The 12,677-nt window shown below is 46.2% G+C and overlaps 1 protein-coding gene across 2 annotated transcripts in view; it reads right to left on the bottom strand.

Moving 5' to 3' along the window:
- TMEM178B (transmembrane protein 178B) overlaps nucleotides 1–12,677 on the bottom strand; it is a 359,499-nt gene that overhangs the window by 305,618 nt on the left and 41,204 nt on the right. The gene's annotated exons all lie outside the window — the stretch shown is intronic.

Below are 12,677 nucleotides of genomic sequence, written 5' to 3'. Positions count from 1 at the left end.
CTGCCCTCCAGATGGTTCAAGAGGCAGCCCCATGCAGTATTAATGTATGAAACATGACAAACACTTTGCTCTGGTTTCTGGCATGAATTAATATTTAACGTGCTTTGAGTTTTATTTTAAAAGACCCAAGTTAATTGATGGTACATCCAAAATAGCCCCGATCTTCTTGCATTTTTAAAACGCTTCGTGGTGAAAATGGGCACAAGTTAGGCGTCCAGGGGCTGCTTTGCCTCACAGAAGAGGTCCGACGACCCGACCCTGGAGCTAAGAAGAAAGTCGACCTCTGGAGAGAACAAAAGAACAAGAGAAAAGCGAGCAGGAAGGCCAAGGATTCCTAACAGTACCGCAGCGTTCATTCCTCCTAAGGCTGAGCAAGCAATTATTCCCGACTAATGCTGACAAGACCAGAAAGGAGGCCCAACGGGACTGGTATTTGGTTTCTAGATATGACCAATAACAAGGCTGACCAGATGTCCTGGTTTAATCTGGGACGATCTCAGTTTACACTTGTTACAAGTATCAACAGTGTCTCCTTTAACACTCAAAAGTGTCCCAGTTTGAACAGATTAACAGTCACTTAATCAGTAAGGGAAGCAGTAGCTGGTGTGCTAGAATTGACACAGCCTTTGGAGGAGGAAAAGGACCAACGCTTTTTATATCCTGTGGTTCACCTTGGGTCCACTCAGATAGGGGCAGAGGTCAGGGCCAAAAGACCCAGACAGAAAATACAGGACAAAAGGAAAATCTAACTCTACAAGCATGAAAAACCTCACAGAGAAGGAAAAAAGAACATCTACAGAATAAAAGACAATCACTCAGGAGGCTAAAGGGGATTGGACCACAGAGACAAGAGCAAGCCCCACCCCATGGAGGCTGGCATTTCCCAGGGCTGCCATAACAAATTCACCATAAACTGGGTGGCATAAAATAGAAATTTACGTTCTCGTGGTTGTGGAGGCCCAAAGTCCAAAATCAGGGAGACGGCGGGGTTGGCTCCTTCTGGAATAGATCCCTAACTCTCCCAACGTCTGGTGGTTTGCCAGTGGTCCCTCCATCCCAACGTTCCAATCTCTGCCTCCATGTTCACGAGGCCTTCCCTCTGGGTGTCTTCATAGCTCTGCATCCTCTTTTTTTTTTTTCAACGTTTTTATTTTATTTTTGGGACAGAGAGAGACAGAGCATGAACGGGGGAGGGGCAGAGAGACAGGGAGACACAGAATCGGAAACAGGCTCCAGGCTCCGAGCCATCAACCCAGAGCCTGACGCGGGGCTCGAACTCACAGACCGCGAAATCGTGACCTGGCTGAAGTCGGACGCTTAACCGACTGTGCCACCCAGGCGTCCCTGCATCCTCTCTTTATAGAGACACCTGTCACTGACTTTAGGGTCCACCTAAACCCAGGATGACCTTCATCGTGAGCTCTTCAATTTTATGTGCAAAAACCTTTTTCCAAATAAGGCCTCTTCGTCGGTACCAGGCACTAGGACTTAACCTACATCCTTTCGCAGGCCACCATTCCACCCACTACAGATGTGTGTAACATAGCACCCCCGTGACTCAAATTTACCAAATAGGGGGTTTTTTGGTTTGTTTTTCATCAAAAAGCCTTTCCAAGCTAAATCCGGAGTGAAGGAAGGCAAGAACTAGACTCCATGTAGAAGAGAGGGTGTAAGCGAACCAAATGCCCAAGGAATGAGACAACTCCCTGGTGCCTGTGGCCACCATGTCCAATGAGGAGAAGCTGGGACAGCTGACAAGTCATACCCCACTTCTCCCCTCAAGGTTTTCCCCGTGGTCGGTGGCCTGTGAACTCCGGTGTCACGGGGGCTGAAGGTGGTAGAGCTGCATCGGACAAAATCTGCCTGGTCCTAAAGCCTGCTTCATACTTCCTACTTTCTGCTCACCGAGTATATGGACTAGCCCCACACACACGCTTTGGTGGGGAATACCAAAGAGGACAAGGGGCCTCCTTCTCAGGGATGACCAGTGACTTCAAGCTCAAAATTCCCCAGGGTCTTTCTTGACCAAGAACCCCACCTGACCCTGTGAATTAAACACTAACCACTAAGCCAACTCAGCATCTCCACGGTCCATAAAAAGCCTGCCACTACAAACAAGACAAAACAAACCGAATTAAGTTCTTATATAACCACGGTCCAGGACAGGTCATTTCCTTGATCGGAGCATCACTGGCTGCTCATTGCTATAGTAGCATTTTCCCAAGGGGTTTCCGTGTATACCCAGAATAAAGTGGAAGGTGTTGAAAGGGAAGTAGAAAGGGGATTAGGTTCAGGGAAAGATGGTCCAGATTCAGACAGCACATCTCCAAGGCTATTCACACATCAGTTCCCGCCTCCTCTCTTCTTAATACCCTACATGCACCACCACCCCACCCATCTATCCAGGCTGCCCATACACTGCTCGTCTTTGAGCTCTGGCTCATGCTATTCCTCCACTGAGAATGTTCTTACCAATCTTCTCCACTCACTCACATACCAGGTGTCCTGTCAGGCACACCTCCTCTAATAGGGTCCTCTTTCTCCACTCCAGTTCAAGATGGCGCCTCCTTCCCCTGCATTCTTAGTGTCCTGATCCCTCATTCCACAAAATCTGTCATCCCCTAATAAATGTCTTGCTCCTTTCCCACTCCCAATTAACCCAAAGCCCTTTAAGGAAGGGAGCACTCTTCACCAAGCATAGCGACCTCCACTTGGCAGATACAATGTCTACTAACAAAGGGAAAGTAACTTGTGGGTCCATGAGAAATAACAGTTAAGTACAACTCCATCTCTTGTCCCATCTTATTTCCTGAGCTTCCAGTGCCAAGAGAAATTTTCCAGCAAACTGACCTCCTTCACCTGGAGGGTCGCAAATGCCAGCTATAATTAAAACAGCAAGCAACTTTATTTTCCAGTATATTTCAGGCGGTATATGGGACACCGGACTTCACATCCTTCCGAGTAGCTAAGGAGCAGAGTTTATTTTCAGTTGTTTCCCAGATTTTATAGCCATACTTTCTCTTCCTGATGTATGGCATATAGGTTTTAAAGTATACGAAAAAAAAAATTTTTTTTTGGTTTCTGAACTTCTTTAAATGTCTTAACACCTCTTGAGCTAAATGGAGACACCTGAAAATGTCAAGCAACAAAAGAGGGGTTGAGACAGAAGTTCTCTTCTAAATCAAACACAGACATTTTCTCAGAAGTATTTTTTTAAATTCCTTTGACAAGAAACAACTAATTAACATCCTGATAGGGGGCCTCAGATAGTTCTTTTATCCTTGGTTATCCAACAAACCAAAGCACATAAAGGACCAAAAAAGGGGAGGGGGGCAGGGAAGAAGAGTAAGTATACTAGGTAATTCTGGAAGCTTTCTTTTTGTATTTTTCCCTTTTGACTGTTGGGTGAGATAATCGGACTGGAAATTCTAGGGAGGAGCAAAGTGATGAGTAATGAGAAAGAAAGCAGCTTTGTAATCTTCTTTGAAAGGTTCTTATTTCACATTTCTTCTTAGAAAAAAAAAATACAATACTCCTATCCCTACCTTGCTTTTGTTGCAATTTCAAACATTCACAATACTTAGAACACCATACGGTAGGCATCAATTCAACAAATATTTATCACATGCCTGGCACCGTGCTAGGTGCCAGGGAAACAAAATGTGATCAACTCCCTCTTCCAGTAATGTGGACAGGCACATATTGGGAGGGATCTCTAAAATAAGAAACGGGTGCTGGCGGGCTCAGGTGGCAAAGCATGCGTCTCCTGAACTCCGAGCTGTGAGTTCAAGCCCCACATTGCGTGTGGAGATTACTTAAAAATAAAATCTTGAAAAATAGTAAAATAAAGAAACAGGAGACCTGCCCTCCTAGAGCTGATGGTCTAGAGGACAATGCTTGGCAATGTTAAAAAAGAGGTCAGGGGGCAAAAAAGCTCATTGCTTCTTGATATTCGAAGTTCATTATTAGACTAAAATGGATCCATAGAGATGGAAGTCCATCGCTTTGAAACTTTTAAAAACAACGTTTAACATCACTCTAAGAAAGGGTTAACCAGCATGCAATCCTAACATATATTTCTGCCAATAATGTCATAGTACGTTCTAGATCAAAAGATTGCAGGACTCTCTGGCTCCCTCATTATACAGCCAAGAAGCGAAGAGTCAGAAGTTCAGGGTGTGCTGGAGTTCACAGCAGCCACTAGTGTAGACAAGGGGATTAGACTCCACATCCCTCTGAAGCAGGTGCACCACCCCGAACAAGTGCACTCTCTTCTACATGATGCAAGCACTTCCCCCTTGGCCTCCACAAGGGATGATGTGCGGGGGCGGAGAGAAGGAACCACTCTTGCTCCTGCCGTCTGCTGCCATGGCTACTGAAGGATGACCAACACAGTACGGTCGTCAGGGGATCTTCAGAATAACAGACAGTGACACCCTGGCCCTGGCACTAGTCATAGGACAAGGAAGGAGACAGCCTCCTGGTCACCTGAATAGCCAGCAAATCATGAGGTTGCTCTCCCTGCCTCATTGGATTCTAAAACAGCACTCTTCTCCAACTTGGGCATAATTTCTATTTTTCTGTGTACCTCTGACACATCAAGAGAGAGGAAAAGCAGGCTGAGACAGGTGGGACATCTGGGATATGCTCAAGGACCTTAAGACAAAGGGACAATGAGATCATTAGGGGCACCTGGGTAGCTCAGTCAGTTAAGCATCTGACTCTTGGTTTTGGCTTAAATCATGATATCACGGTTTCAGGAGTTCAGAGCCCCACGTTGGGCTCCACACTGACAGCACAAAGCCTGCTTGGGATTCTCTGTCTCCTCGGCTCTCTGGCCCTCTCCCACTCATGCTGTCTTGGCCTCTCTCAAAATAAATGAAAATAAGCTTTAAAAAAAATTTTTTTAAAGATCATTAAAGGAAAAGAGCCAGGGGTGTCCTCAGAATGTTGGGCATGAGACAGACTGTGGATAGATGGAAACTCAGAGGTTCCTGGCCGACCAAGACTATTCCCAGAGTTTAGACTTTTCTTCTAACTCTGTGGCCTTGATCCACCTGAAAATGGGCAAGAAATACTTTGATTATGGAAACCATAGTCAAACAAGCCATAATGGTTACCTTTAGAGCTACATCAACAAGCTATTCTAGTTCTCTTGCATTCAGAACCTTCCGATTCCCAGAGGAGTGGTGAAGGAAGAAAAAAAAAAGGGACAAGATGAAAAAGGGAAAGGCCCTTAACCATCAGGATAGATTCCAGTCTTCAGTTCATACAGCACGTCCATGTGCTGTATTTCATGCATTTCATGCATTTCATCTTCCAGGATGTCAGTGGTATTCCTCTGATGGAGGGTTGGCCCTTTTCCTGGGACAGGATAGGATTTGTTTTGCATAATCAATGTCCTTTGTTTTACAGTCCTGTGTTCTTAGGGCCCTTTGGGGTCAACAAGCACAAAAATTGTTCTAGGTAATGGCACTTGATAAAGATGCTACAGTAATGGCCTATTGAGAAACCCATTATCAATAACAATTCCCTAACCTACAGCAGATGAGCAGTCTACACTGGACAGGACAGGCCTAGATTTCAACTCTTTCCCCTCTTGACAGGTTGCTATAAAGTCCCTCACTGAGGCATCTTCTCTCTCAGCCCTCTTCCTTCTTGCTTCCATTTCTTTTCCTTTACTCTGTTCTGCTACACTCTGGTCTTACCCAAAGTCTTATTTACTTATTAAACCAAAGACTTCGAATAGGTTATTTTCCTGGGGAATTTCCAGGCTGTTCTCCTTTACTTCTGGTAAAAGAATTTCTAATTGGACAGAGTGAGTCAACTCTACCAACAGAAGGAAAGGAATTATGGAAGACAAAGAGGCTGCAACCCCCCAGAGATGAAGAACAAGAGACAACACGAACTCATGAAAGCTTTTAACAAATTCTTAGGAGACAAGGGCAGGTGGAAAAGGGCACCTGACCAGAGTTACAACCTCAACAGGTTGAAAGGGGGAATGCAGACAAGGAGGGAGGGCTCACTACCAGAGCCCAGGGCTGCTCAGGACTTATGAGCAACAGGTGCATGGGGGGAGGGGAACAGGTCTCCTACAAAGAAACAAGATTCAGTGGCATCACATTTCATTACCTAGAAACCAACAGACACATTCTCACTTTGGAGACATCGTTCATTTCAATTTACCATTCTCTACCTAGTCAGACTGTCAACCAAGAATACAAGAATAAAATCATTTTCACACAAACAACGACTCAAAAATATACTTTTTAAGAAGCTCCTATGGGTGCCTGGGTGGCTCAGTCGGTGAAGCATCCAACTTCGGCTCAGTTCATGATCTCGCAGTTGGTGAATTTGGGCTCAGAGCCTGGAGCCTGCTTCCAATTCTGTGTCTCCTTCTCTCTGCCCCTCCCCTGCTTGCATTCTCATTCTCTCTCTCTCAAAAATAAAAAATTGTTTTTAATTTTTAAAAATTTTTAAAAAGAATTTAAAAAATAAAGAAGCTACTATAGGATGTGCTACAGCAAAAAAAAAAAAAAAAAAAAAAAAGGTAAGAAAAAAGATATGACCCCTATGGAAAAGGGAATGCAATCAAGATTGTGGTCAAATCCCAGGACCCGCCTAAACAGAAACCAATCAGAGCAGGAATGAATGAGGTCTCAGAGGGGAAAACGAAACTTCAAGTACCTTTCCTGTTGAGTTGTTTGGCAAATAATATTGATAGGCATTTGACAGATCTAGTAGAATCTTCAGGAGAAATAAGCAATAGATAAAACACTGAGCAAAATTTTTTAAAGGCCATTATGACCTCTAGGCAAATAGAACAATGTACAAGAAGTAAATATAATCATGGTATACAATTTGGCTCTGCTGTAAATGATATATATATAGTCCTAATGGTGTAAATATTGACAAAGGATTTAACCAAAAATTGTGATATAGTTTTACTGAGAAAATAGGAGGGAGGTGGATAAAGGGAGGGGTATAAGTATGGAAATTCAATCAACTGGATCACAAAGTTAATATGGAATATCTAATACTGCCCAAGAAACAGCAGTGTATTTTTTTTTAAATATGGTGCTATAGGAGGAAACCAAAAACCTCTCAAGTGCCTGCCTCTAAAAAGCTGGTGTGGGATATGGGAGAAGGAGGACTGGTTTTTTTCTCTTGGACATTTTTAGTTATATTTTACTACCACTATTTTACTTTGATTAAGAACAAAATTAAAAAGATGTGTGTCCCATTTATATTCTGAATTAACATTTTTATAAGACCTGCAATGATGTTGTAAATAGCATAATCATATTGGGTTGCACGATTTTATTAAAAGCATTTTATTAAATGTAAACATTTAAAAATATTCCACCATTAAAAAAAAAAAAACAAGGATAGGAGTGCTTTGTGGCAAATACATCTGCCCCTCTAAATCTTCACAGCCTGATAAATTACCTATCCCCTCCTGGAGATGAAACAGGTTGAACTTCAGACTCCACCCGGGGCTTTTGCCTCCAGGTGCACCATATCACAACATACGTACCAACTGTCTGTCCTTCCCAGGTCTCACGATGCTCATCTCAAGTTTTGCCTCCAAATACATAAGACCCTGCCCTTCCCAAAGCAGTTACATGATCCATTTTCAGCACCACCTAGCCTTCCCACCTCCGTCTAAAATCTGACCACTTTACTATCACAACTAGACTATCTAGCACAGGGGCGCCTGAGTGGCTCAGTCGGCTAAGCGTCCGACTTCAGCTCAGGTCGCGATCTCGCGGTCCGTGGGTTCGAGCCTTGCGTCGGGCTCTGGGCTGACCGCTCGGAGCCTGGAGCCTGTTTCGGATTCTGTGTCTCCCTCTCTCTTTGCCCCTCCCCCATTCGTGCTCTGTCTCTCTCTGTCTCAAAAATAAATAAACGTTACAAAGAAAAAAAAATTTTTTTTTTAAAATAGACTAGCACAAGCAGACTAAACTTTGCCAACCCTTTCATTCTTACGAGGATAAGCAGACTCCTGCCCTGCTCCAGCCATCGGTTCACGGAGACATGCGATGACCCCTTCCATGGGACTGAGAGCTGCACCCGAGGTCCCCTCATGTTCCTCGGCCTCATCAACCTCTCTCAGCCTGCATGGGCCTGGCTCCCTCCAGAGCCCTTCCTCTCTCTCACCCTGTCCCGATTTCTGAGACTGAACCACAAGAGGGAATCTCCAAGATAAGAACTCCCCACGGAGGGCATTTAGCAAATGTATCTGCAAAACGCATCAAAGCATATTAATAAACGGGAATGCAAGCTGGTGCGGCCACTCTGGAAAACAGTATGGAGGTGCCTCGAAAAACTAAAAACAGAGCTACCCTACGACCCAGCAATTGCACTACTAGGCATTTATCCACGGGATAGAGGTGTGCTGTTTCAAAGGGACACATGCACCCCCGTGTTTATAGCAGCACTATCCACAATAGCCAAAGTATGGAAAGAGCCCAAATGTCCATCGATGGATGAATGGATAAAGATGTGGTTTATATATACAATGGAGTATTACTCGGCAATCAAAAAGAATGAAATCTTGCCATTTGCAACTACGCGGATGGAACTGGAGGGGATTGTGCAAAGTGAAATTAGAGAAAGACAAGAATCATATGACTTCACTCATATGAGGACTTTAAGAGACAAAACAGATGAACATAAGGGAAGGGACACAAAAATATAAAAACAGTGAGGGGGACAAAACAGAAGAGACTCTTAAATATGGAGAACAGAGGGTTATTAAAGGGGTTGTGGGAGGAGGGATGGGCTAAATGGGTAAAGGGCACTAAGGAATCTACTCCCGAAATCATTGTTGCACTATAGGCTAACTAATTTGGATGTAAATTTTTAAAAATGAAAAATAAAACAAGTTAATAAAAAAAAGCATAATAAAAATGTTTGCTCAGTACCAACAGAAGCCACAGGTGTTGTAGAGAGCACAGGACTTGAAAGTGGCTTACCCACCACCCACATCCACCAAGGCTCTTCAGTCCCTGCTGGACTCTTACCTTCCACCTGCCCCTACGGTACCAGCCACTCTCCCCCTGAAAGCTCTCTGGCCACCAGAGCCCTCTGGGACCATGTGGGACAGGAGGCACCCGGCAGCTAACATCCCTAACCCCCAGCAAGCCTCAACACAAGGAGAATCCACGGATAAAGAACTTGAGTCAGCTGGAGAAAGTGGAAGCCTTTTCTGCACAGTCTCCCGGAGCTCCGCGGGGACTGAGCCCCAGCTGCCCACAGCACTAACCCACTCAGCGACTCCCCCAGCGCATCCCCCTTCTGCTGCTTCCTCCTGTCCCTGCCTCAGGGTGCACTCAGGGGAACTAACACGGGGCCCTGTCGGACTCAGCAAAATGTCTGGAGAGCCAACTGTGCCAAACCACGGTCCTCGGGGACCTGCTATAATGAACAGGTAAAACTGACACATAATTAGCACATTTTTTAATGCAAAATAAACGTTAGAAAGCAAGATTTTCTGAAGTGCCCCGGACAAGGCCCTTTTAATTTTGTTTATGCTGTTTTCCTCACACCGTTCCTTCAACACCCTCTTTTCTTTGCAAAGGTAAAATTCCTCGCACCGCAAAGTCGAAACACACGAGTTAATAAGGTCTGAAATAACGAGGGCTCGTGATCATTTATGGTTGTCTCTATCCCGGTGTGGCCTCTCTAGCCGAATCCTCGGAACCGTCAGCATTCGCTTCTCCTGCAAAACCTGGGTACGTTCTCCAAACAACAAGCCCAGGGCTTCCCTCCGAGGTCAGACATCCCTGATGTAAGGAACGCCACCATCGTTAACTGTGTAGCTCTCACGACACGCGGAGCCTTCGAAACACTTCATGCACGTGAACTCACACATCCTGCGAGGTAGGCATTATTATTATTCCCACTGTACAGACGAAGGGGACCACGTCTAATGTCAAACAGGAAATGGAGAGGCTGAGACTAAAACCCAGGCCGCCTTACCTCCGGCCCGATTCTAGGCATAAAAGGAAAAGGGCCCTTGGCCCACAGAACCCACCTCGGGGAAGGACGCGTCCCGAAGAATCTCCCACCAGCCCTACCAGGGAAGCCCTTAAATAGCTGCAGCAGGGGGGCGGGACGAGCCAGGACGGAGGCTTGGAAGGGCGGAGAGAACCCAGCCCCCTGCCGTAGGAAGGGATCCTTGCAATGCCGTGATTGCATAAAATTGCACAGGAGATGGTAAATAATGTAATATTTCACAAATATCTACTCCACCCACGGATGCCACTTGGGGGTCCCTTGATCCAGTAAAGTATCTCTAAGTCGCCATTTCATTGGAACTTAATAGCCGAAGAAACCGGCCGGGACACCTGCTGACCAAAATGCGGTTCTGGCCGCCCTCCCGGTCTCGCGAGAGGTTGTCAGTTCTCTCCCAAACTTCTTCCTACCTCCGGCCTCCATCTCCGTACTTGCTTCCGACCCTGCTTCCCTCATCCTCTGCCACACAGAGGCCAGCACCCACCTTTGCCTTGTGCTTAGGGCCGTGCTGGCAACGAATGACGCGGCTTGCGCTGTCTCTGGCCGATGAGAAAAGCGCCGAGGCGGCCTCCGTAGGCAAACAACGCGTTCAGTCGCGGCCAGCTGTTCAAACAAAGGTTTCTCAGCGGCTCAAACAGAGAAACAGGCCGGAGTTGGGTGTTCGGTCCAAGCTGAGCCACCCACGTCACGCTCATTCACCGGAAGCGGTTCCGTGTTAACACAAAACACCATCATATTAAATCCGCGTTGTTAATTTGAACCTTATTGGTTCTGTCCTTTTATTTGTCTTTAATGCGTAAAGCTCTTTTGGGTTTATGGATATAAAGCTTTAAGTACTAGGAGTTTCAACCTGGCTGTATTTCATACATGTTTAAATAAAATTATAATCAAAATAATTTAAGTCGACTCTGGGGGCCCATCAGAACCCCCCCCCCTTTAAACTACCCTAAACCTTACAGAGAGGCCTTTTTCCTCAGTGGTGAAAGCCCTGTCAAGGTGGCTTCTGTGGACTCCCCATGGAATCTTGCTCCTAGCAGATGCCCGATGAAGTCTTCAACGGAGTCACTCAACTTTGTTTGCCCCTCACTCATGTGCTCCCCATTTTAGGTCTCAACAGTTCCTTAGCCCTTTGTCTTCCTTTCCCAGAGACAGCCCCCTAGTTTTCAAATCCCCTGAGGCAACTCTTACTTTTCATCAAAGCCAAGGAGACTTGGAAATCCTATGCCTGGCATTCGGGATAGTGCACGATCCGGTAACTCCAAATGTGCCTCCACTCTTTCCCTAGGATAACCCCAAGGAAGCTTTTCTGCTCACCCCTACCGAATACATAACACCGGGGTTTCCTCCGCCCTCCTCCCTGCCTGCCCAACTCTTTCCCAGGGTGGGCCCGGTCCCCGAGTCCCACTCACACTGACCTTCCCTTCTCCTTTCTCCACTAGCACCCTCCCTGTCTGAATCACCCACCTTGGCCTCTACCTGCATGGTACCTTCTAAAGTAACCAAATGTTCCACAAGACTCCCCAAAGGGTTAAAACGCTCTCAAAGAACAGGGAAAATATCCGAGTACCTTCTTTAGTCCCCTGACTGCCGCCTGAGTTCCCCACTAACAGCAGAGTCTGTGCTAACAGCTTACATGTGGTAGGATATTTGGGAAGGATCCCAGGAGGAGGAGCGAAGAACTAGGGGAGAGAAAAAGCCCGCCCAAAGGTGTAGCGATGGGCCGGTCTCTGTGTGGCTCACCAGGGCTCAATCGCACTGGGACCTTTGAAGGCGACTAGTATAGGCCTCAGAATCATCCACCCAAAGGACAGAAGGAGAAAGCATTTTACCCCCCTTCCCTCATTGGTCAAGGACTGACCCGTGGGGTGTCGATTCCTTTGCCCTTCCAAGTGGCACCTGCATGAGATCCAACAGGGCTTTGGGGGGTGATCTCCAGAAACCCCTGGGCAGAGAGAGATACACGGTGCTGCTGAAGCCAGATGCTGTCGGTTATACTTGTGCGAGGCTGGTTGCTCAGCAATGGCTGGGGTAGAAGATGGGCCGAGAGGAGGTGAGGCAGGACACAGAGATGCCTGTTCTGTCCCCGCAGCTACTAGCACAACGCTATGCTTCAAGCAGGTGAGCCACTCTCACCAGTGGAATTAACTCACACACTTCTTCCTTGAAGCCTTCACACATTAATCAGTGATTTTCTGTGGTCATACACTTTCAGACCTGGAAAACTCAAGGCTTCTTCTTTATGCCAATTATACACAATCTTTGATCCCTATACTAAAATGCCCTTAGCTGTGAAAATAGCAAGACAATAGGATCATGACTTTAGATTCCACACAGCATTTCTGTACACTAATTACATTATCTAAATAGCCTGAGGTAGCACCATCACCAAGGGCGCCTGGGTGGCTCAGTGGGTTAAGTATCTGACTTCAGCTCAGGTCGTGATCTCATGGCTCATGAGTTCGGCCCCCGAGTCAGGCTCTTGCTGACAGCTCAGAGCCTGGAGCCTGCTTCGGATTCTATGCCTCCCTCTCTCTCTCTGTCTCCCTCTCTAGCCCCGCCTCAAAGATAAATAAACATTAAAAATAAATAAATAGGGGAGCCTGGGTGGCTCAGTCGGTTGAGCATCCGACTTCGGCTCAGGTCATGATCTCACGGTT

The sequence above is a fragment of the Felis catus genome, chromosome A2, assembly GCF_018350175.1.
Source record: "Felis catus isolate Fca126 chromosome A2, F.catus_Fca126_mat1.0, whole genome shotgun sequence".
NCBI lineage: Eukaryota > Metazoa > Chordata > Mammalia > Carnivora > Felidae > Felis > Felis catus.
This window is presented reverse-complemented; position numbering and strand designations above follow the sequence as displayed.